Genomic DNA, 22,885 nt, shown 5'->3' on the forward strand with positions numbered 1-22,885 from the left:
CTGAGCTGAATGGCTTGGGCCGGGCGGTGATTCTCCCCAGCCAGCATGGCAATGGGCCCACTCCTGAGAAGGCGCCTTGGCTTGGGAAAACACACTGTGGGTTAGACATTGGCATTCAGAGCAGGGGTCTGGGGCCAGAGACATGACCAGGCATCCTCTGGGAGGCCTGGCTTTGTGCTGGGCTGCTGCGTGTTCTCAGGAGAACCGGGCCCAGCTTAGGAAATGTCCTGTCACTCAAGAGGAAACCCGATGCCTAAGAACTGATACAGTTAGGAGACTGATAAAAATTAGGCTGAGAAGTGGAAGGCCTAAATGTGGAGCCATAATGTTTATTTTTCCTTGAAAATACCTTCCTTCCTGCTTATCTCTGATTATGAATATACAACTTTTCCAAGAAAACTTGGAAAAATAAATAAAAATCTCTCATGATCCTTTCACCCAGAGATTTAGCTTCTGGTTTTTAAAAGACTACATCCTACCAATCATTTGACCAGGAGCACAAAACCAGATTAATTGAGACCTCTGATTCGTGGCACTCAGTATCATCAAATGCTTTCTTTTTTTTGTTTTTTATTTTTTATTAAAATTTTTAAAAAATGTTTATGTGTATTTGAGAGAGAAAGAGGGAGACAGAGCATGAACGGGGGAGGGGCAGAGTGAGAGAGGGACAGAAAATCTGAAGCCGGCTGCTGGCTGTGAGCTCTCAGCACAGAGCCCGATGGGGGGCTCGAACCCACGGACCGTGGGATCATGACCTGAGCCGAAGTCAGATACCCAACCGACTGAGCCCCCCAGGTGCCCCTGTTTGTTTGTTATTTAAAAAAAAAATTTTTTTTTTTAACATTTATTTATTATTGAGACAGGGAGAGACAGCATGAATGGGGGAAGGTCAGAGAGAGAGGGAGACACAGACACTGAAACAGGCTCCAGGCTCTGAGCTGTCAGCACAGAGGCTGATGCGGGGCTTGAACTCACGGACTGCGAGATCATGACCTGAGCCGAAGTCCGACGCTTAACCGACTGAGCCACCCAGGCACCCCTGTTTGTTATTTTTAATAAGGAGCATCCCCACCCAACATGAAAACTTTACAATGATCTCTAAAATTTAGGGGCTCAATTTTTGCCCTATACGTACACATCTCTCTGTCTATGTGGCTTTTTTTTTTTTTTTTTTTTTTTTTACCACTTATTTAAGCACAAGATGTATACACACCTTTGCATGACTCTCGGGGGTTTTGGTGAGATTTCATCATTCAGGTTGTTTTCCACTGCACTGCCCTTTGGATCTCAAAATGGACTGCCCATTTATCTTTCTGTGCAAGGGCAGTCGGGGTTACGAGAGCCACCTGAATATGCCCTCTCATTTATCTCTGGGGCTGCAGCAAAACTATCCCCAAGCCCAGGCAGGTGTCGGGTCAGCGTGCCCTTGAGCATCTTCCATAAAGGAGAGGCTTCAGTGTCCCCCGCGGCTTCCAGAAACCGCTGTGGTCAGGCATGAGTGTTTCCATCTGAACCAGCACCTCCTGAGTATGGAATTCACATGGTTTTAAAATGAGTTGGTAGAAATTTAAAAAGCTGTTATTCACCGCCATGTGCTTCTCGGTCTCCTCCAGAATGTAGTTTGCTTTCTATGTTGTTTCTTGTCATTGATTTCATCCTTTGGCTTTTCTTCTCTGCACCCTTGATTTCTCTTTAAGAAGTTTCAGACCAGTATCTCGGGTGTGTTCATACAGGAGGCAACTTCACTCAGGAGGCAACTTAGGATCGCTCAAGAGCCAGTAGAGCTGGTTCATAGACGTGGGAAGAATACCTCCCTTCTGCCCCACTCCTCATCCTCTTTTCCCCTCTGCTCCAGATTTTCCCAGTTCTTCCCCACCCCATGTCCCCACGCCTTGCCTTCCTTCCAGGGTTCGTGGTGCCTGATCTTGGATGAGTCACGTGCTGTATGTAGTGAAATCCTTGTCTTTTGGATGCACTCATGAGTGCAGGAACAACTTCGATGCTCATTTGATATTGAAAGATATCGGGCAAATAGTAAACGTTGCACAGTATTGCTACAAATAAATGATTTAAAAAACAGATCAAAATCCACAAAAGCAAACAACAGAAGCAAAAAAAACCCCAGCATGCAAACATCCAAAACAAAACCCTTTTGTAATGTAATTAGCATTTCCGCCCAACTCTATTTGGGCTTTTGACTTTCCAGACGATTTTGCTATAGGTGCATAGGGCTCGGTTTTGTTTCTCTTTGATCATATGCTTTCCTTGTCCTCATCTTTGCACATGTGCTCTCCTCCTCTGAAACCAGTCCAGAGCCCCCTGTATAGGCATGCCAAGGTCAGGCCAGGCCAAGCCTGGGTGCAGAGAAAGGAACTGCGTGGGAGACGGTGAGGGGACTTTTGTTGGATGTGGGAGCCTGATGCACAGTCCAGGCCCTCTGACATATCCAGAGGAGACAGACCTGAGTTCTGGCCCAGACTTGCCACTTACTAGCTGTGCAACCTTGGGACCGCCAGCCAAGCTGTCAAAGCCTTCGTTTCACATAGATCGAGCGAGGTGAATAATGGTTCCCACATTGTCACAATGTCGTGATGGATGAAAGGAGATCGAGTATGTCCTATGTCACCAAGAAGTGTTCACGTAATGTTGACCACGCTTCTCCTTCTTCTCAACAATGATAACAACGCTGGAGGGAAGGGTTGGCCCCCACCGGGGCTCACAGCCACCAGGGACGTAGCACAGGCCACCCACCCCATCTGGACGCCAGTCTCCTGGTCTCTTGCTCCTGCCCCTGCTTCTGGGCTGTTTCCTCCTTGCTGAAACTTTGCCCATGAGCTCTGCTGCTGCTTGTGCTTTTCCCTCAAGGTTGGCCTCCTGGATGCCTGCCCATACTGGCACTTTTCAGCCATCTCCTGACATCTCCGTGCACCTTGATCTCTGGTGACTTACTCTGCTCTGTGCTCCCAGGGCCCCAGGTATGCATCCTTGTCCTTGCACATACCATGTGTCTAGATGGCAAGGGTGGTGAAGACAGGAATAGGGTGCCCTCGTCTCATTCCCTGGTCCCTGGCAGGCATCTGGCCTCAGGGCATGCTCTAGTGCTTAGTAGCCGAATGCACGAAGCAACGAATGAAAGGAGAGGAGGTGGACGGGTAACTCTTCTTCCTTCGTTGAATATAGCTTTTACAGAATGTTCCTTTCTGGTTGCAAGACCAGAGCAATTCATGTCAAACACTTGACTTGGACATCTTTGTTTCTCTTAGTGATCCCTCAGATCAAGGCAAAAATATATCTACGTGTTGATAGTTTCATTAATGTCCTTTCCAATCATTTCATTTGGAGTCTACACAATTCATCTAAGCAAATATTCACACAGTACCCATGGTATATTGGACATTATTATTATGCGCCCACGGCTGAGAAGAGGATGGTCAAAGTTCCTGCCTGAACGGAATTGACATTCTACAAGGCAGCGAGAGGTTGAGCACCTAACCAGTAAGTATTCCGGGTGATTTCATTTTTTTTTTTTTAATTTTTTTTTCAACGTTTATTTATTTTTGGGACAGAGAGAGACAGAGCACGAACGGGGGAGGGTCAGAGAGAGAGGGAGACACAGAATGGGAAACAGGCTCCAGGCTCTGAGCCATCAGTCCAGAGCCCGATGCGGGGCTCAAACTCACGGACCGCGAGATCGTGACCTGGCTGAAGTCGGACGCTTAACCGACTGTGCCACCCAGGCGCCCCCTGGGTGATTTCATTTTAATAAGAGCTACCCAAGGCACCACTGCCGCCACAAAAGAGTCAGAGTGGAATGATGGGCCGTGACTGGTGGCGATGCGTGTATATGGAAGATGGGTCCCGAACGGGGAGGGTGGCTGCCCGGTGGGGGGCAGGGAAGAGCATTCTAACAGAGGAATGGCCAGTGGGAGGGCCACGGTGTAGCAGGGTCAGCGTGTTTCAGGGACAGAAAGGAGGCCAGTGTGCCAGCGCACTGAGGAAGGGGGCCCGAGTGACGAAGTAGACAAGCATCTCGCTTGCATAGAAGTGCCTCATTTTCCATTGCCCAGTACGGAGGAGGCTCTTTGTTCTTTTCTTTAACGTTTATTTATTTATTTTTGAGAGAGAGAGAGAGAGCACGAGTGGGGAAGGGGCAGAGAGCGAGGTAGACAGAGAGAAGCCCAAGCAGCCTCCACACTGTCAGCGCAGAGCCCTATGTGGGGCTCGAACTCACGAACCATGAGGCATGACCTGAACTGAAGTTGGAAGCTTAACTGCTCCCCCCCTCTTTGGACTCAGTATGTGGGTGCTGAAAGTCCCACGCGTCCCAAAGCCATGGGCATCCTTAGCAGAGAGCGTTTCCAGGGTGGAATCTAAGTAAACAACGTGACAGTGAAAAGGATGCCGTCTTAAAAGTCTGTGAAAATGGATAACAAATTGAAAACGCTGAAAAATGAGCCCATTGGGGAAGCATGTTTCCTTCATTTGCCTTCTGTCATGATATCTGAAAAGCTACGAAAGGACATTAAAGCTCTGGGAGGGAGCGCTGATGAACTCCTCTGATAAAGTATCAATTATCTTATTTCAAATGAAAAGGAAGCAAAATCAGCACAGACCTTGTACCAAATTTAGACCTGGCGCGGAGTGCCAACATCCTGCGCCTCACCCCAGACGTGCCGGGCATGCACCTAAGGCTCCAGGCTCAGTGGGTGCCAACAGAGGAAGAATTTTCGCTGTAAAGCTATCTAGCGTGGAGGGTCAGAGCCCTCTTGGACAACAGCAGCAGCAACCGCAAAGAGTTGTGTTTTCTTGAGAAGTCAAACCCTTCCGGAAGAGCCGGGGGGAACAGAGCTGGCGCACGGGAAAGAAGTTGTAATCTCCGAAAGTTCCTTTGTGGAGGGAGAAGACGCGGGCCCGAAGTACAACACTGCACCTGCTGAGCAAGTGCTTTTTGTAAATTACTCTCTTCTGGAGCTCTGCATTGTTTCTGATGTGGATAAGCCATCTGGCATCCAAAGCAAGCTCAGCTTAAACCAAGAATCCAAACAAACGATAAGGACGGTGGTACCCAAGTTCAAATGTCTGTGAAAGCAAAGAACAAAAGGAATTGATAGATGTTGCTTGGAGGAACATGATGATTTTCAGCCGGGCTTCGAATTTGCCTACGCTGACGTTTTGGATGGAGCGGCCTATCGCAGTCAAGGTACTCTCTCTCTCTCTCTTTTTGTGGACTAAGGAAGAAACACACCTACAAAATGAATTTAAAAATGCAGGATTAGATATGTCACACACGTGATGAAATTAAAAAAATGAAAACCAAAGACCAGCTACAATTATGACATACTTTTCAGAAAGATTTCTGGAAAAATAATGTGGTGTGGGTGAGAGAGCAAGTCTTTTGACATTAGAAAACCCAGGAATTGAGCAAACGCCTGTATGTATTCCAGAATCGCCCCCTACCCTGCAAGTAACAAGTGTTGCACGATGAATCCAGCTGTAAGGATTGCACGATGAAAAATGCTGTAAAGGAGAAAGTCCACAGCCCTCTCCACATCGTGATGAAGAGGGTACATTCTTGACGCTTGTAAATATGAAGTACTTACAAACAAAATGGCTTAGAAAAGCAGTAGGCGTCAACACAAGTTTCCGATTTCAGTCAGGATGGCAGTGCGTCTCTCCCTCAAACAAAAGGCGGACGCTGTCTTTCTCCCGAAAAGGAATGGAATTCAAAAGGACTTTTTTTTTTTTTTTTTTTTAATTTTTTTTTTTCAACGTTTATTTATTTTTGGGACAGAGAGAGACAGAGCATGAACGGGGGAGGGGCAGAGAGAGAGGGAGACACAGAACCGGAAACAGGCTCCAGGCTCTGAGCCATCAGCCCAGAGCCTGATGCGGGGCTCGAACTCACGGACCGCGAGATCGTGACCTGGCTAAAGTCGGACGCCTAACCGACTGCGCCACCCAGGCGCCCCTCAAAAGGACTTTTGTTCCACACCTCCTTTCAGTTCTGGTCTCACAGCCAAATGGGTTGTGGAAGACCACCTAAACATTCAAGCAAAAGACCTTGCCCCACATCCCTCTTAAGAAGCCCAGTGACTGTGCACCAAGAACACGAATGGCTTACCTTCCATGAGATGCACTGGGAGGGGGAAATATTGGGAAGAAATAAAAAAGAAAATCTGAAGCCGAGTGAAATTAGACACAAATGAGACCTTCTTAGCAGAGATGATGAAAAGAGATCGGTAGTTCACCAGCGACTTCCTTGATGGAATGATTTCAAAGTAGCTACAAAAAAAAAAAAAAAAAAAAAAAAATCAGAATTTTAGGAGTTCACAAGCTGCGGGGAAAATAATTCTACATTTGATGTTTTAGATATAAGGAAATTGCAGTCGTCGGTTGGCAATTTTTTTCCTCTTCAACTCCAGTATTTGCTGGATTTTAGTTCCAGCCCAAATGGGGTGATTCCATTCCTCCCAGGCCTTTCCTCTTACAACAACAACAACAACAACAACAACAACAACAACAAATCCTTGGACATAGCATGGCCAACATAGGAAGTCTCTGAAAGGGGAAAAGAAGAAGGTGGACTGCTTAGGGACGGCGGGACTTGAGGAATGACACGGTGGGGAGCTCAGTTTGTTTGTTTTCCTTCTAAATGGGATAGAGTGCTGGAATAATTTGTAACTCAGAACCATCAACAGACACAAACAAACAAACAAACAAGGCTCCAAGAAAAGTCCAGAAGACCGGGAAGTGAGCTTCCTAGGAGAACAGAAAACCTTTGCAGGGCACCCGCCCTACAGCCGTCAAACACCAACCGAAAAACTGTCCCGGTTCCAGGATGAGAGAGGACTAATCTTCTATATGTTCCACGTCCTGTAGGTGGAAGCAGGTGGTGACTCTCTCATTCCCCTGTGGGGGGTGGGGTGGGCGGAAAAAGGTGGGGGGGAGAGGACACCCCCGGGTAGAGGCAGGCAGCACTTATACCCCCCAGCTGGGAAGCCATATGGGGAGCGGGTCTTTCACACTCCTACTCGGCAGACACAAAGACGTGATACTTTTACCTCAACATTAATTTGTAGAAGTCCTGAGAAGTTGTCCCCATTTACCACTCGTTGTTCTTCCTTCCTGAAGTGCTACGCTTCTTCTGTTACCATTTTCTTCCTGTTTAGAGAAAATTCTTCAGTCGTTCTTTAAAGATAGGCTGCTGATGACGGAGCTTCTTCTGCAGTCTTCCTTCATCTGAGAAGGTCTTCTTTCCTCTTCCTTCCTGCCAGGTAATTTTGCTGGATATATAATTTGGGATTGCCAATTTTGAGGGGTTTGGTTTTTTTTTTTTTTAAATTTTTTTTTTAACGTTTATTTTACTTTTGGGACAGAGACAGAGCATGAACGGGGGAGGGTCAGAGAGAGACGGAGACACAGAATCGGAAGCAGGCTCCAGGCTCTGAGCCGTCAGCCCAGAGCCCGACGCAGGGCTCGAACTCACAGACCGTGAGATCGTGACCTGGGCTGAAGTCGGACGCTTAACCGACTGAGCCACCCAGGCGTCCCTTGTTTTTGTTTTTTAACACTGACAGGATGTGGTGCTGCTTCGTTCTGGCTTCTGTGATTTCAGAGGAGGAGTTGCTACCATTCACGTCGCTGCTCCCCTGTAGGTAATGCCTCATTTCTCTCTAGCCTCTTTCAAAATTGTTTATTTGTCTTCGGTCATTAGAAGTTTAATGACGATGCATCTTGGCAGGTAAAGCCCACCAGTCAATCAACCCTCCTCGCCATGGGGATCAGATACAGAGCCTGCTTACCCTCCAATAGCAGGCTTCAGACCCTTGCCAGCCCACGGGGTTATTCCAACGCACCAATCACGTCATCCCACAGGATACAGGGGTCACCCCATACTCTTGGTACTGCAAAGTCTGCCTCCCATGCCCCCTGTTGGTTAGTGAACCAACTGTATTCCACAGTGCAGGCCCCATGTGGCCCTGACTCCTCCTTCCCCAGGCTGTGAGTGTCAGTAATTAACAAATTGCTATTAATCTCATCTGACCCGTGTTGGGTGTGAGGTCTTCCGTTATCCCTATAGCATCAGGATGGGAATCCCTGACCAATGTAGTGAAGAGAAGGTGTTCAAATGTGAATGATCTAGATCCAATAATTAAAAGACAGAAGTTGGCAGATAAAGAACAATAACAGCAACAAAAAAAACCCCATAGACACAACTTGTCTTATACGCTCGTGTATAAGATAATCACATTACATTTAACCATATAGGTGGATTGGAAGTAAAAGGATGGAAAAAATACACCATGGAAACATTAAAAAGGAAAAGAGTAGGTATGTTAATATCAGATAAAGTAAACTTCAGAACAAAGAAGACTACTGGGGACAAAGAGGGACATTGCTTAATGAGAAAAGAATCAGTACTCCAAGAGCGTAGTAATTTCAAATGTAAATGCACCAAACATCAGAACTTCAGAATAAATAGAGCCAAGCTGATTACAATCAGGGGCTTTAATATGCCTAACTCAGCAATTTGTAAAGCTACTATATAGACATTCAGCAAGGATACAGAAGAACTCAACAATGCCATCCATCAACAGGATCTAACTGACATTTACAACATTCCATCCAGCGGCCTCAAGATACACATTTCTATTTTCAAGCATTCATGTAACATTCACCAAAACATTCTGGGTCATGAAACAAACTTCAACAGATTTGAAGCCATTGGAATCATACAGAATAAGATCTCTGACCACAATGGAATCCAATTAGAGGTCAGTAACAGAAAATTAACAGTACATTCTCAGAGCACTTAGAAATTCATTTGTCAAGGAGGTAACCTCAAAGGAAATTAAAAGAACTTAATTCTGAATAAAAATGAAGACACAAAATATCAAAATTTGTGGGAAGCAACTAAAGCAGCAGCACTGAGAAGGACATTTATAGCACTAAATGCTTACGTTAGAAAGCAGGAACGATTTCAAATCAGTAATCTGAATTCCTACGCTCCAGAGAAAAAGAACAGCAAAATAAACCCAAAGGAGACCAAAAGAACGGAACTCAGTGAAATTGAAAACCAACCACAGAGAAAAATCAAGGAAAGAAAAACTGATTCTTTGAAAAGATCAATAAAATTGATAAACTTCTAGCAAAATTGACAACAGTAAAGTAGAGAAGACACATATTACCAATACCAGAAATAAAATACTGAATTCAACTCCAGATCTTTCTGTCATTAAAGGATAAAAGGGGACACTAAAACAATTTCACACAATTCAACAGCTTTGATGAAAATGAACCAAATTCTCTAAACCACAAACCACACAATTCACCAGCATGAAATAGATAACCTAAATATTCCTATAACTATTATATAAATTAAATCTATAATTTCCATCTTCCAAAAAAATTCCAGGCCCAGCTGGTTTTACTTGAGAACTCTAGCAAACATTTTTAAAGTGGCAGGGCACCTGGGTAGCTCAGTTGGTTAAGCGTCTGACTTTGGCTCAGGCCATGATCTCACGGTCTGTGAGTTCGAGCCCCGCATCTGGCTCTGTGCTGACAACTCAGAGCCTGGAGCCTGCTTGGGCTTCTGTGTCTTCCTCTCTCTCTGCCCTTCTCCCGCTCACACTTCATCTCTCTCTCAAAAATAAACATTAAAAATATTTTAAAAATAAATAAATAAAAAGTGGAACGTTGGGGGACAGCTGGGTGGCTCAGACCGTTAAGCATCCCACTCTTGATTTTGGCTCAGGTCATGATCTATCTCACGGTTTGTGGATTCGAACTCCGCATCAGACTGTGAGCTGACAGCCAGAGCCTGCTTAGGATTCTCTCTCTCCCCCTCTCTCTGTCTCTCTCTCTCAGAAAAAATAAAAATAAAAAATAAAATAAGTGGAATATAGATTTCAACATAAAATTAAAAAATATAGGATCTTCAAAAGGAAACATAGGAGAAAATCTTTGGGACCTAAGGCTAGGCAGAGTCTTAGATATAACATCAAAAGCACCACCCACAAAGAAAAAGAAAAAAACCCAATACGTTGGAATTCATTAAAATTAAAAACTTTTGTGCCATGAAAGACTCTGTTAATATGATAAAAGGACAAGTTGCAGAGCATATTTTTAAACACATGTCTGACAAAGGCCTTCTATCTGGACTATGTAGAAATCTCTCAAATTCAACAGCAAGAGACAAAGAATCCAATTAGAAACGAGGAGAAGAGACACACATACATTTCACCAGATAGGCTATAGAAACAGCAAATCAGCACACGAGAAGAGGTTCACCAGCACTGGCCTTTGGGGAAATGCACGTTAAAATCACAACACTTGTCACTACGCACCTATTGAAATTGCTAAAATAGAAAACAGCACTTATTGCGGTGCTGGCAAGGCTGTGGGGAACCTGGATCACTCCTATGTTGCTGGTGGGAATGAAAGGTGTGTTAGCCATTCTGGAAAACAACTCGGCAGTTTCTTAAAAAACGAAACCGGCAACTACCATGTGTCCTCGCAATTACACTTCCGGGTATTTATTGCAGAGAAATGAAAACGTATATTTGCCCAGAAACCTGTACCGTCATGTTCACAGGAGCTTTATTCATAATAGCCAGAAAGTGGAAACCAACCAGATGTCTGTCAGTAGGTGAACAGGTAAACGAGCAATGGTACCTCCGTCCCCTGGAGTTCCGCTCAGCTGTAAAAAGGAACAAACTAGTAACATACACAACGACGTGAAGGGATCTTCAGAGGAGTAGGCAAGGTAAAAAAAAAAAAAGCCAGCCCCCAAAGGTGACATCCTATATTATTCCGTTTATATAATATTCCTGAAGTGGCAAAATCCTAGAAATGGAGAACAGATTAGTGGATGCTGGGGGTAAAGGAGTGGGCTGGGGCAGGGGGAGAGAAGTGGGCACAGAACGGTGACAGGAGGGAATCTTGCTGGGATGGAAATGTTCTGTCTTGACTATATCAATGTCAGTATATTTTGCTACACTTTTACAAGATGTTACCATTGGGGAGACTTAGTAAGGAGGACACGGGGTGTCTGCCCAGTGTTTTACAACCGCACAGGAATCTATATTACCTCAAATTCGAAGTGTAATTTAGAAAATGCTGAAAAAGAGCAGTCCCTGCCATAGCCTTCCCCCAGGGAGCCATTTTTATCTATTTTGGTTGTATTTCTTTGAAACTGACTTCTACGATATTCTGTATGCTTGGATGGCTAATCTCTGACTTCTTAATGGAAGGTAATTTTAGATCGATCTCCAGCTATTGGCACTTTAGGGTGGTTAAAAATTTAATTATCGAGGCAAAATTGTAACTGAAAATTCAACGGCTGTTGTTTTGGAAGTCGTCCGCTTTCTGCATCGTCTATTTTCTCTGCGCCTCCTTTGTTCTGTTTGTTTCGGAGTTCTCACGGTGCTGGGTACCCCTGCCTCTGCTTTCTTATTGGTGAATCAGGGCCTACAATTTTGATCGGCAGCCCGGTCTGCCTGTGCGGTGGGGAGAGGGCAGGTTTGTTAGTAGGTGGGCTTCTCTGGAAGGTACAACAGCAGTGAGCTGGTCTTTCCTCAGCGGACCTCAAATGTCAGAATTGGACATTCTCTGGCCTGGCCAAGGGCGGGTTTGGGGTGGATGGGATGACACCTGCTACCTGCTCTGTGCAGGGTCAGGGTCAGGGTCAGGAACGGTTGTACTGGGTTCATGCATGTGTCTCACAGCTGATCATGACTGAGGACCACGGGCCATTTGCCATCTTCTGGTGGGGTGCCTGGCCCCGTGGGTTAAGGAGGACTTCTGGAGGCTCTGCAGATCGATATGCAGTCTGTTTTCCAGACCTTATTTCCACCACTGTCCCCTCCTCCTCAGGAACCTAGACCCCTGCTGCAGAGTCCAGAGGGTTCTACCACCTATTGGTGCCTCCTCTCTGCGGGCCTGTAGATGACAACTTCCTCACTCTCCTCAACATCTCCCTCCTGTTCCCTTTTCCGTTTAGTCACTGACACCTTCGTTTGCGTGCAGGTTTTTTCGACGGTTTGGTGGGGTTTAGGAAAGGAGAGGAGGTCAATGTGTGAGTCTATGATCTTCGTCCGGAGTAAGCTGAACAACGGTCACATTTCCTGCTTTCCAAGGTGCCATTGTTCATTTAATCACAGCACAGGCAGGGCAAAAGGAGCGGTCACCATGTCACGTGTTCACATCCATTCTAAGATGCGTTCTGATCCTAAAACAACAAAGTGTTCCGGAACTGGGGAGAGAGTGGTGAGTCCGAACTTTCCTCCACGTCTGAAATCCCAGTTACTCCGTCTTCCTTGGAGACCGGTGAGTGCCTCTCTGAAAAGGAGGGCAAGTGAGAAGAGAAGGGAGTTGGGAGGAATAAAGATGGCAATAAGCTCTGTTCACACCACTGCTCGTATCCCTGCTTCACTGTGGAGTCCGTATTCCTTCCCTTTTCCCAGAAACAACAATCAACCCGAGTTTTAGGAGTTGATTTCAAATACAAAAGAATCGAGAGTCTGGATTGGGCCAAAGCCAGATGTGCTGACATCTGAGCTGGCAGGGTGATGTCTGGGGGATCTGAGGGATGGCTCTGGGCAGGAGTCGTCTGGGGGCTTGGTTGACTTCAATCCCCTGGGACCTGACCGCGTGACCCATACCCGTGGGACCTTGGGCAGGAATGTCTTTGCTTGGATCCTGGCCAATCCTCAGGCGCCACAAATGGAACATTTAACATGTGGAGAATCTTCATATTGAAACAGCGCAAAGGGCAAGGGGCACGTGAGGAGAGTGGGGGTGGAGGGCATCCGCCAGACCAGGGTCACTCAGTGTCTTACTTCAGCCCTAAGAGCAAGGCCAACCCTGGGTCTAAACAGAGAAAGGAGATGTGTCTCAACCAGATGGGACTGTCACGTCAGCTTTGAAAAAGATGAGGTGGGCTCAGTCGGTCCAATGTCCGACTCTTGATCTTGGCTCGGGGCATGACCTCACGGTTCGTGAGTTTGAGCCCCGCATCGGGGGCTTGAGGTTCTCTCTCCCCCTTTATGTGTGCCCCTCCTTGCTTGCACTGTGTCTATCTCTCTCAAAATGAAAAAATAAACTTAAAAAAGAGAGGAGGTGGAGGGCAGCTAGGGATGGCCTGCAGGCAACTTCTGCGGAGACGGTGATGGCACATCCTGGGAAGAGAGTGTGGCTTTGTCCGTCTCTTGGTGCAGGAGAAAGTATCTCCAAAGAAGAGAAGCAGCACATCTTCCCCTTCGAAGTGGAGATCTCTGGGAATATTGATTTCAGCACCTTCTTAGCAAGAATGCCTGTAGGGTTGGACCTATGGAAGCCATTTTTTTGGCTTCTTTTTTACCTACTCGTAGTTTCTGCATGTTATATCACGAGCACCAGCTTCTTTGGTCACAAAAGAGCAAAGGAATGCGAAAAGGAATTTCCAATCTTGCATACCTCTCCTTGGTTGGGCCTTCGGAGCCCAGTTTTCTTACCTGTAAACTGGGGATGATGACAATGCTACCAGACTCACAGGCTGAGTGACAGGTGAACGTAGACACCTGGCACGTCACCTGCCCGGGGCAGAAACCTGTTGTTACAATTTCATGTTGATGTGGGTTGTCCTGGTGACCTGTCCTGAGCCATGGAATGACCTGTGCGCCTGGGGACATGTGGGATGGCAGGAAGGGCACGAGGACAACTGTACTATAAAAGATTTGTCTTGCCTTTGAGGAAAGAGTGTGGCTAGGTTTCAGAGGGGCATATACGGGGATAAAAGAAACCTACTTATAGGGTTGCCGGGTTTAGCAAAAAACAAACAAGACACCTAGTTCTCTGCGAATATCGGGTAAAGAATGAATAATTTGGGGTGTAAATATGTCCGATGCAATATATTTGGGATATGTGTATACTGAGAGTCATTTGTTGTTTATCTGGATTTCAAATTTCACTGGGCGTCCCGTAGCTTATCTGGCAGCCCTCCTGTTCCGCAGTGGCATTCACTTCCTGTGTCAGTCACCTGTCACCTCTTCTGTCACCCCTGTGGGCTGCAGTGGAGTGACGCTTTGGGGCTTGCTGACCCTCTGAGGGAATATAGCCTGGGCGTTTTCCATGTCCATGATTCTCATAGTGGGTCAAGGGCACAGCCAGGCTCGAGTCGGCCCCACCCCTCCTGGGCCCTCTTTCCCAAATTTGACCCTTCTGTAACCTTCTTGTGGGTCCTCTTTTGATGTTATTGGCCTCAGATCTGGCCGCCTTAAAACCTGGGCTTGCCACGAGGTCAGGGGGTAATGGTCTGCTAGACCATTGGGGAGCCTGGGGTCTTCTGGGCACACGTTCAGCGTTCCTCTTTCACAAAGGGGAGGCCTGTTAGGCAAAGCTCAGACCCTGGAGAGCGGGGAGGCAGGGTCCAATGCTGGCCACCCTTCTTCCCCATCTTCCTCTTCCAGTGCCTCCCTGCCCACGACCCGACATTTTCAACCTTTAGGAATTCCAACTAAGTCCCTTGCTCAAGGCTAGGAATTGAGTTGGCGGCTCTGGTTGATGGTGGGACCAGGATCACTGCCTCTTTCTGGGCCTTTCTAATAGGTTCTGCTATCCCCATCCCCCCCATCCCCCCCCTCGCCCCGCCCCGCCCCGCCTTGTTCTCCGGCTGCTGCCCCTCTAACACGTTCCCACAGTCAGATGCTTTCATGGCCTGTTGTAGCAACATCCCCGAAATTCCCGAGGGGCCTCGGCCTGGCCAGCGTGTTTCCTTTTCTCAAGTGTACGTGGGAACGGGAGCTGTCTGCCGGGATTAACAGCGCACATGATTTCCTAGACTCTCTCAGCGCCTGCTTCCTGTTGGGGGCCCCTGAGCTCTGAGCCATGTGGGTCCCGCGTGCCCGAAGCGTGGGCGTGGCAGAGCCCTGGGGCCCTCCCGGGCCCTCCAGCTGACGGCCACTCCCCTGCCTGCCTTAGCAGACACCCAGTGCAGAGGTGTGTGGAGAGGCGGGTATTGGCTCTTCTAGAGTTGACTGTAAGATCTTCAGGAAATTTGTGAGTTGGTTGTTGGCCCTGGCCCTTCTTAAAAATTATGTAGACTTGCAATTGAATCGATTATATGAAAAGCAAAGGTAATGAATAGTAATGAACTCAGAACTTAGCACTTCCTAGTTATTTCAGTACAGTTTTCCGTCATCGGTGCTCTTGAGTTATTTACATCTGTTGTTACGTGTGCAGTGGGAATACTCCACTGCATGACGGTGTGCGGCTGCCCAGCTCTTCCCGATTCCGGGCTCAGTGATATTGTCACGCTGGTAACTTGACACGGACCCCACAGGAGTCTTTACACCACGGAAGTCAGCAAATCTTATAAATTAGTGCTTTGTTCTTTGGAGACCTGGTTGTTTTTGTTTTTTTGACACAGAGAGAGAGAGAGAGCATGAGCGGCGGATGGGTAGAAAGAGAGAGAGAGAATGAGAGAGAGAGAGAATCTTAAGTGGGCTATTCGCCCAGTACAGAGTCCCACTCGGGGCTCAACCTCACAAAGGTGAGATCATGACCTAGCTGAAATCAGGAGTCACACGCTCCACCCACAAGCCACCCAGGAGCCCCCGGAGAGCTGGCTGTTAAACTTTTATCAGCACACCGCCGCTGATGTGCCATTGGCTTGTCTATTGAAAATAAGCGATCACACCATTTGAGTACGGTGCAAACGGGTGCCAGCCTGGCCCGCGACATTGCTGGTTTAAATTGGAGATCCTCCCCTCTCTGCTGCCCGGACTCCTGAAGCTTCTCTGGACCTTGGCTCTCCCAGCTCGTCCTCCTCACCCCTCCCTGCCATGCCGCAGCTTGCTGCCTCCCCACCTGGGTAGGTCGTCTGCCTCCCCACAGTGGCTCTCGAGCATTTGTTACGTAGCTCCCCTTGACCTTTCAGCCAACTCCTTCTTTTCTTGCCACTATGCTCTCTTTCTCCGTTCTCCTGATTGCATCACAACATGCCCTGGGCACGGTTTCCTTAACGCTCACCGGACCCTCCTGGGCTGCACTAACACACTATTAACGTTACCAAAACCAGTGACAGCTGTCTATACCTGCGCTCATGCTACCTGGACAGGTCTGCCATATGCATTTCTTCCTCTATCCTGACACCTCTGGGAGAAATGAGAATTCGGGGATATGACTGCATTTTATCTGGAAGAGATCTTTTCAGACCGCCCTGACCAGCATATGGAACCTAAGGATTTTATCTGACGAGGAAGGTGCGGGGGGGGGGGTGGGGTGGGGACTTCACCCACAGCCCTTCAAACTCCAGACCACAGAGAACATTTCGTTGTTGAGAGATGGTAGTTGAGACTGTGGGCTTTGTGAACAAGACAGTTAAGTAGCTTCACTACTCTTACTGGCTGAGCAAACTGGGGCACTCTGCCTCGATTTCTGCATCTGAAAAATAGGATAACCTTAGTGCTTGTCTCATTGGGCTGTTTTGAAGTTTAAATGAATTAATACACACAAAACTCCTAGAACACCGCCCCGCTAATAAATGTCAGTCGTTGTGCGTTCCTGGAGCTGTGCGCAGAATTATATTCGGTGAAATAATTCTGCTAAGGAAGAGGTTAAAAACCAGTGATGTTTTATATGTGACAAAATGAGGCCCAGGCCTAAGCACTAGACCTCCACACGGAGGCCAGAGTGGTCAGGGGCAGCCAAGGGGAGGTCTCTCTATAGCTTTATGTATGCCCTCCTTCCTGCACCCTGTAATATCCTCAGTATTACCAGCATTGTGCTCTGAGAGCTGGGCTTGACTTCCAGCTGCAGCCGGGAGTCTCCATCTGTGATTTGGGGTGACAGTCACTTGTAGCACGAGTCATGGGGGGTTAGGGGAGCATACGTGTCCAAGATAGTGGAGATGCCAATGGTGATGAATAACGCTGGGTGGGGTGTTTTTCTGTGTGCGCGTATGAAGCTCTGTTGCCAGAGAAGTTAGACTCTAGTAGGGAAAACAGACAATAAATGAACGATCGTGATATAATATAATATCAGGTGGCAATAAGGTAAAAATCACAGGGCAAGGGGCTGGACAGAGGCAGGGTGGTAGGCCAGGCACCTCTCAGGACGCCATCTTGCCCTGTGAGTTTGTGTCCAGCGCTCTGTGGGCGGGTTGGGGGGCTCACTGGCTGGTCCCTCGACAACCGCTGTGCTGTCATCTGAGCTCCTCTTCTTACCACAGCTTCACCTGTCTTCCCTTCCTCTAGGTGGGGCCCGGAGAGAGTCTTATTCGGCACTGCTCCTGGCACTCTCCTGGGGGGGGGGGGAGATTAAATGTCTTTGCAAAGTCGCAAGCCCTGGGTCCTTGAGCTCCTAGGAAGACAACGCTCTCTGGGGTGCCTGGATGGCTCAGTCCGTTGAACCCCCAACTCTTGATTTCGGCTCAGGTCGTGATCTCACAGCTCGTGGGATCAAGCCCTGTGTCAGGCCTCATGCTGACAGTGAGAAGCCTGTCCTCTCTCTCTCTCTCTCTCAATATAAGTAAATACACTTAAAAAAAAAAAAAAAGTTCTCTCTTGTACTCCTGCCCCTCCAGCCATGCATGCTAGTGGGTGTTCCCGAGGGGTGTCCTTCTTGGGATCCAGGATACTCCCTGAGCCCCTCTGAGGGACACCATAATTTGCAACCATTTCTTTAAAGTTCAATAACAGAACTTTTAAGGGAAGCACCAATTTGTAATTTTTCTCATCATGCATTCACAGGTGCTGAGAGTGCTTCACGATGTAAAAAATATGTGATAATGGGGTGGCGACAGAGAAAAGGATGCACTTCGTAAGTTTAGGGGGAGGATTGCAGTATGTTTTCGCATACCACAGGTGCCATTTCCCCCCCACAAGTGACGCTGGTGCTGTGGTCAGGATAGGTTTTGTCAGAATGATTCTAGAGTGTGAGGGCTTATGCCGTCAAGGGCCTAGGCTGTAGTTGCCGCGATGAACGGGGACCCCGGCCCCGGTGGCTCCGGTTTTCTGCACGGGGGCAGAGCGCCAGCGCTGGTTGGCTGTGATGGATTGGGCACGGCCCGAACACGGACCCTGCCGAGGACCTCCTCGGGACAGTATAAATCACTCTAACTGTGGAGTGACCCTCAGCGGCCCACATCTCCCCCTCGGCAGCTGCTTCCCGGACACCCTGCTGGCTCTAGTTCTCAAGTGTGTTTTCTTGAGAAACCCCCCGCCCACCTCCTTCCCCCCTGACCCCGTTCCCACCCCCCACCCTTCTCTCTCCTCCTTGCCTCCTCCCCACACCCTTCCTCCACCATCTCCATCCCACCCCAGGCTCCTGAACCTAAACCCTTGTTGCCAGCTCTTCCCGCTCCTCTGCTCCCCCAGAGCTGTCCACACGTCTCTGCAAAGCAGAGACACCCCTGGCCTCGGCTTGAGGCAGAGTAAGTTTCCAGCGGCTACTGGAACCCGATTTACACACGTGCCCCATATGGTGGGGACTGCCGCCGGGGTCTTGCTGTCAACCAGCCATCTTGGCAGAGCAGAGGGCTGCCTCCCGAAGTGGCACGATTCCTCCCAAAGACCCCTCCCAGGGCCAATAGTTACTTGCAGAAAGTTTTAGTGGAAACATGCAAATGGAGACGAGAAAGAATGAAACCCTCTTGGTCTGTAGCACATTCCACGGGAACCAAGAGCCGGCCAAAATTGGAGCGTGTTTCTGGAGTGTGACGGGGAAGGTGCAGGGTGAGGGTGACCCATGCAGGACCCATCCTGTAGCTTTTGCGCAACACATAGAAGGCTAGACCCGGGAGGCAATTAAGGCCATTTTGGGCATTTTTACTGCCCAGGGTGGTGGGTGGGCTCTAAACCAAATGCCTGGCGTGTCCACAGCTAACCCTGGTCAGGCAGCAGATGCAGAACCAGCATCAAGTGATGCCCTCATATGCCTGCGCCCGACATGCTGGGGGCAGGTGCACGGGGTGGCCGGGCCCTGCAGTGATGGTCGGGTTCTCTGGGGCCACCTGACTCCAGACAAGAAGGCTTCACACTTGAGAGCGCTCAGGAGCAGGGCCTCTCCGCCAACCGAAGTACACCCTGAACAGGCTGGGTCTCACAGGGCAGCCTGGTGGGATGCTATTATCCTTGGGAGGTGTAGCTCCCTCAAACACCCCGGTCCTGTTCAGACATTCTACCACGTTGGCTGGAGTGGGTGGAGTGATCTGGTTTGCCCAGACATGCTGAGGCCTGGCAGCCTGGGCCGACTTCTGGGGGGAGACTAGGAGGACCACAGTGGGGGCCCTTACTTGCCGGCATCCTGGTTGAGGAGGGGCCCCCACAACCCGCTGCTGCTCAGCTTAGCAACAAAGGAGAATGGAGTGCGGCCACTGCTGAATTAGTGCAACCAAATTTCTCTGAATTGGAATCGTGGAGGTTTGCAACTTTTGGAATAATACCAAGTTTCTCTGGGCGAAAAACAAAAGAATACACAACTTCAAAGCAGTGGAGTTGTGGGTAAGGCTGGGGAGCGTGAACGGATTGCCTTTCGTTTCAGCGACTGGGCAGGTAGGTCCCACGGAGGTCCTTTGCTTTCTGGTGCAAACCACGCTGCTCATGTGCTATGTGATTCCTGGGCTTTTGTGGATTATCGCGCAGTCATTTTAACTTTTGCCGTGTTATCATCTTTAAAGCGGAATCAAGATCATCTTATTAGCCGAGGGATGATTCTGGTGCCAGAGTTGAAAACAACATACCCGCATTCAGTAACTTTGAGATGAAAGTTAGAGCAGATTGGATGTCGTGAGGAAGGCCCCAAACCCCAGGAAACACCAGTCTGCTGCGTTTAGGACAAGCATCCTAAGAAATAGTGGAGATAATGCTGAAAATAAAAGTAACACTAAAGATCCACAAATAGCCCCTGGCCCCTTACTTTGTGGTCAGTGCAAGGGAAAAATCACTCTGGTGTGACCTAGGCTTCTGCAGCCCATTCCTCATCTAGAATGTTCCATCCTGCATCCTTAGAGTCACCCTCCCAGGGCAGATCATTTCCTGACAGCTGCAGCTGGATTAACACTAGATGGGGGGTGGGGGAGGTGGGGGAGGCGGGTGGCCTCAAAGAAGGGTGTGCACATTTTCAACCCCTTCAAGACAGGGGTCAACAGATCCACTCCCGGATCCATGTCCGTGCAAACAATGCGGGAAGAGGGACAGCAAGAAGGAGGTCAGTAGAAGATCCCCATACAAGGAGGCCAAGCGTCTGTCTCGCTGCTGGCTGTCCTAGTGCTTCTCTGCAGGATAGTCACCTGCAACAAGGACATCGCATGCCTCCCTCACACATCCTCGAGCCAACGTGGTCCTCACCTGTGCAGTTCCTGGCCTGGCCATGTGCAGAAGCTCAGGGGGAAAAGGGTAGCCAAGGTCCGCCAGAAAAAGGAGGGGACCCCATCTTTGTTCCAAGGAGGGGCCTCTGCAAAGAGCTGAGGCAAGTCCCTTGGCACTGGAATTGCTTGGGAAACAGGATAGCCTTGGCCATCAGACCACTTCCAGGGAAATGGCCAATAGCTGGGGGTGTGGGACCTTTGTGACCCTAAGAGACAGAGAGGTGGATATTGAAGTTACTGCAAAGGGGTGAGTCAGTTCTGTACTAGAAGCGACTGAGGCAACCTGCTGGGCATAAGCCAGGGAGAGGTCGGCAGACTCCAGACCTTGCCCTGTCATTGTGAGGGGCACGGGGGTGCCATCTCATGGAAAAGGGAGCTAGGGGACATGTCCCGAGGCTACAAAATGCACAAGCACTCACTTAGATGGGGAGGGTCCTGGGGGTTCACCCAACTCCAGCATGACCACCTCCAGGGACCCCTCTGAGGCTCCACAATGTCTCCGCGCTGCCTGCCGGGTGCTCAGCTACAGCTCTGTTGGGCGCTGCTCTCTAGAGTTGGTGTCACCTTAGTGACAGGGAAGGACTGAACGTGCAAGCCGGGGGGCAGCGTACACAGTTAACAGGCTTCCTGACTCTGACCGGTGCTTCCCCATCATAAATCCAATCACGACCTAATCGTGTTGAGCGTCATTTTACTAAGAGTAGCATTTAGCACCTCGGGGCCACGCAAAGTAACGGTGTTTAAATGCAGACCAGGCAGCCAGCCTTGAGTCAGAAATGAGCATTTCTGCTGCACACATTCGTGCAGGCGTTCAGGCCAGAAGGGGATCCTGGTACCTCTGCTGTCTGTGTGTGTGGTCCACACATTTCCACTCATCGGGACAGCAGACATTGTCAAGAGCTGCACTGTGAAACGAGATTATTTGCTGTCTTTTTTATTTTTTTTTTCTTTGCAAAAGGTAGTACAAAACAGAGGTTACCTTGAAACTGGAAAGAGTAATTCTGGGTTAGCATGCTCTCACGGGTTTTAGCTCCTGTCCGTGGGCAGTTTGCAAACGTTTCCCTCCTCCTCTCGCCATTCATTTATAAAGAAACCTCCTACTGGTGCTATTAAAATAAGAGCTTACTCATGTGCTTAGTCAGTACTGAGAAGCTTTTCTTTCATGTGCACCCTATGAATGAGTTCTGAAGTAGCAGGCCTAGAAAACGAAACTGCTCGGAGAGAATACGAAAACGATTTGAAAGGGTGCCAGAAAAGACTCTGGGTGCACATGGAGGTGGTGGGGGGACATCGGCTCACGGGAGTGTCCCCAGGCCTCCGGGTTGTGACTGTAAAGGAGCAACCACGAGAGCTGTTGTGGGAATACATGGCCCAGGTTTACCCAGTGGAAGACCCACCTGTTACATACACCATGGGGGCTGCTTCTCCTAGTGAACGAGCCACTTGTAGATGCAAGGACTCATGGCTGCCTGTTGATTACGTGGGTGTAATTAATGCCCTGACGTTGGGTCCTGGCTCTGCTATTTATTAGCTGTGTGGCCTGGGGCAAGCTGCCTAACTAGCCTGAGCCTCGGTTTCCTTGCTGTAACCTGCAGATAATAGCAGCATTTACCCCAGAGGGCACCCCCATCCCTATCCCTCGAGCTCCACAGTTAGATTGACCACGATCCTAGTTATAAGAGTCTCTACTTCCGATCTGTGTGTGGCTGTCGTCATCATTTATTATATAATCAGTTATTTCCAATAATATAATGAGCTCCTGAGGACCCACCACCCAAAATGAAATCTCTGACGAGGACAGTAACCTACATCTCACTAGATAGTCCCCAGTGTGTCTGTAACCCCTACTCTCCACTCCTGAGGTCACTGTCCCCTTGAATCCCACATTCTTAACACTCCTGATTCCCCTTATTTGATTTTTGGCTTCTGTAGTTTTGGAAAATATGTATATTTTTATTTCAATTGTTTTTAACTTTATGAAAGGGGCATGCTACATGGAACTTTGGGGGACTTGCTTTTTACGTGTGATGATAGATTGCTAAGATCTGTCCATAGTATTGTGTGTGTCTGTATTTCATTTGTTCTGACTGTGGCAGCATAGGGAATGAATACGCCAGAGTGTAGTCACCACTCTCCCTGCAGAGGGGCACCTGGGAAGGGGGAGGTCCAGATCTGTACTAGTTAGAGCCGTGCTATTATACTCATCCCGTGTGCATCTGCTGCTGTCAAAGGGGAAGGGCTTCTCTCCTGGCGATGAACCTTGAAAGGGAATCACGACAGGGAACAAATGAAAGTTCAACATCAGGAGATATGCCAAACCTTTTTCTAGAGGCTTCTGCCAGTCCGCAAAGCCACAGACTTCAAGTTCTCCAACACTTCATGGTGTTAGACCTTTCACTTTTTTTTTTTTTTTTTTTTTTTTTTGCCAATTGGATGGGTACAAAATGTTATTGTGATCTTGACTTGTGTTTGTCTTCGTGTCTTCATAAATTTATTGGGCATATGTGTTTCCTCTTTTGCAAAATACCTCTTGGTGTC

The sequence above is a fragment of the Leopardus geoffroyi genome, chromosome A3 (assembly GCF_018350155.1).
Source record: "Leopardus geoffroyi isolate Oge1 chromosome A3, O.geoffroyi_Oge1_pat1.0, whole genome shotgun sequence".
Lineage (NCBI taxonomy): Eukaryota > Metazoa > Chordata > Mammalia > Carnivora > Felidae > Leopardus > Leopardus geoffroyi.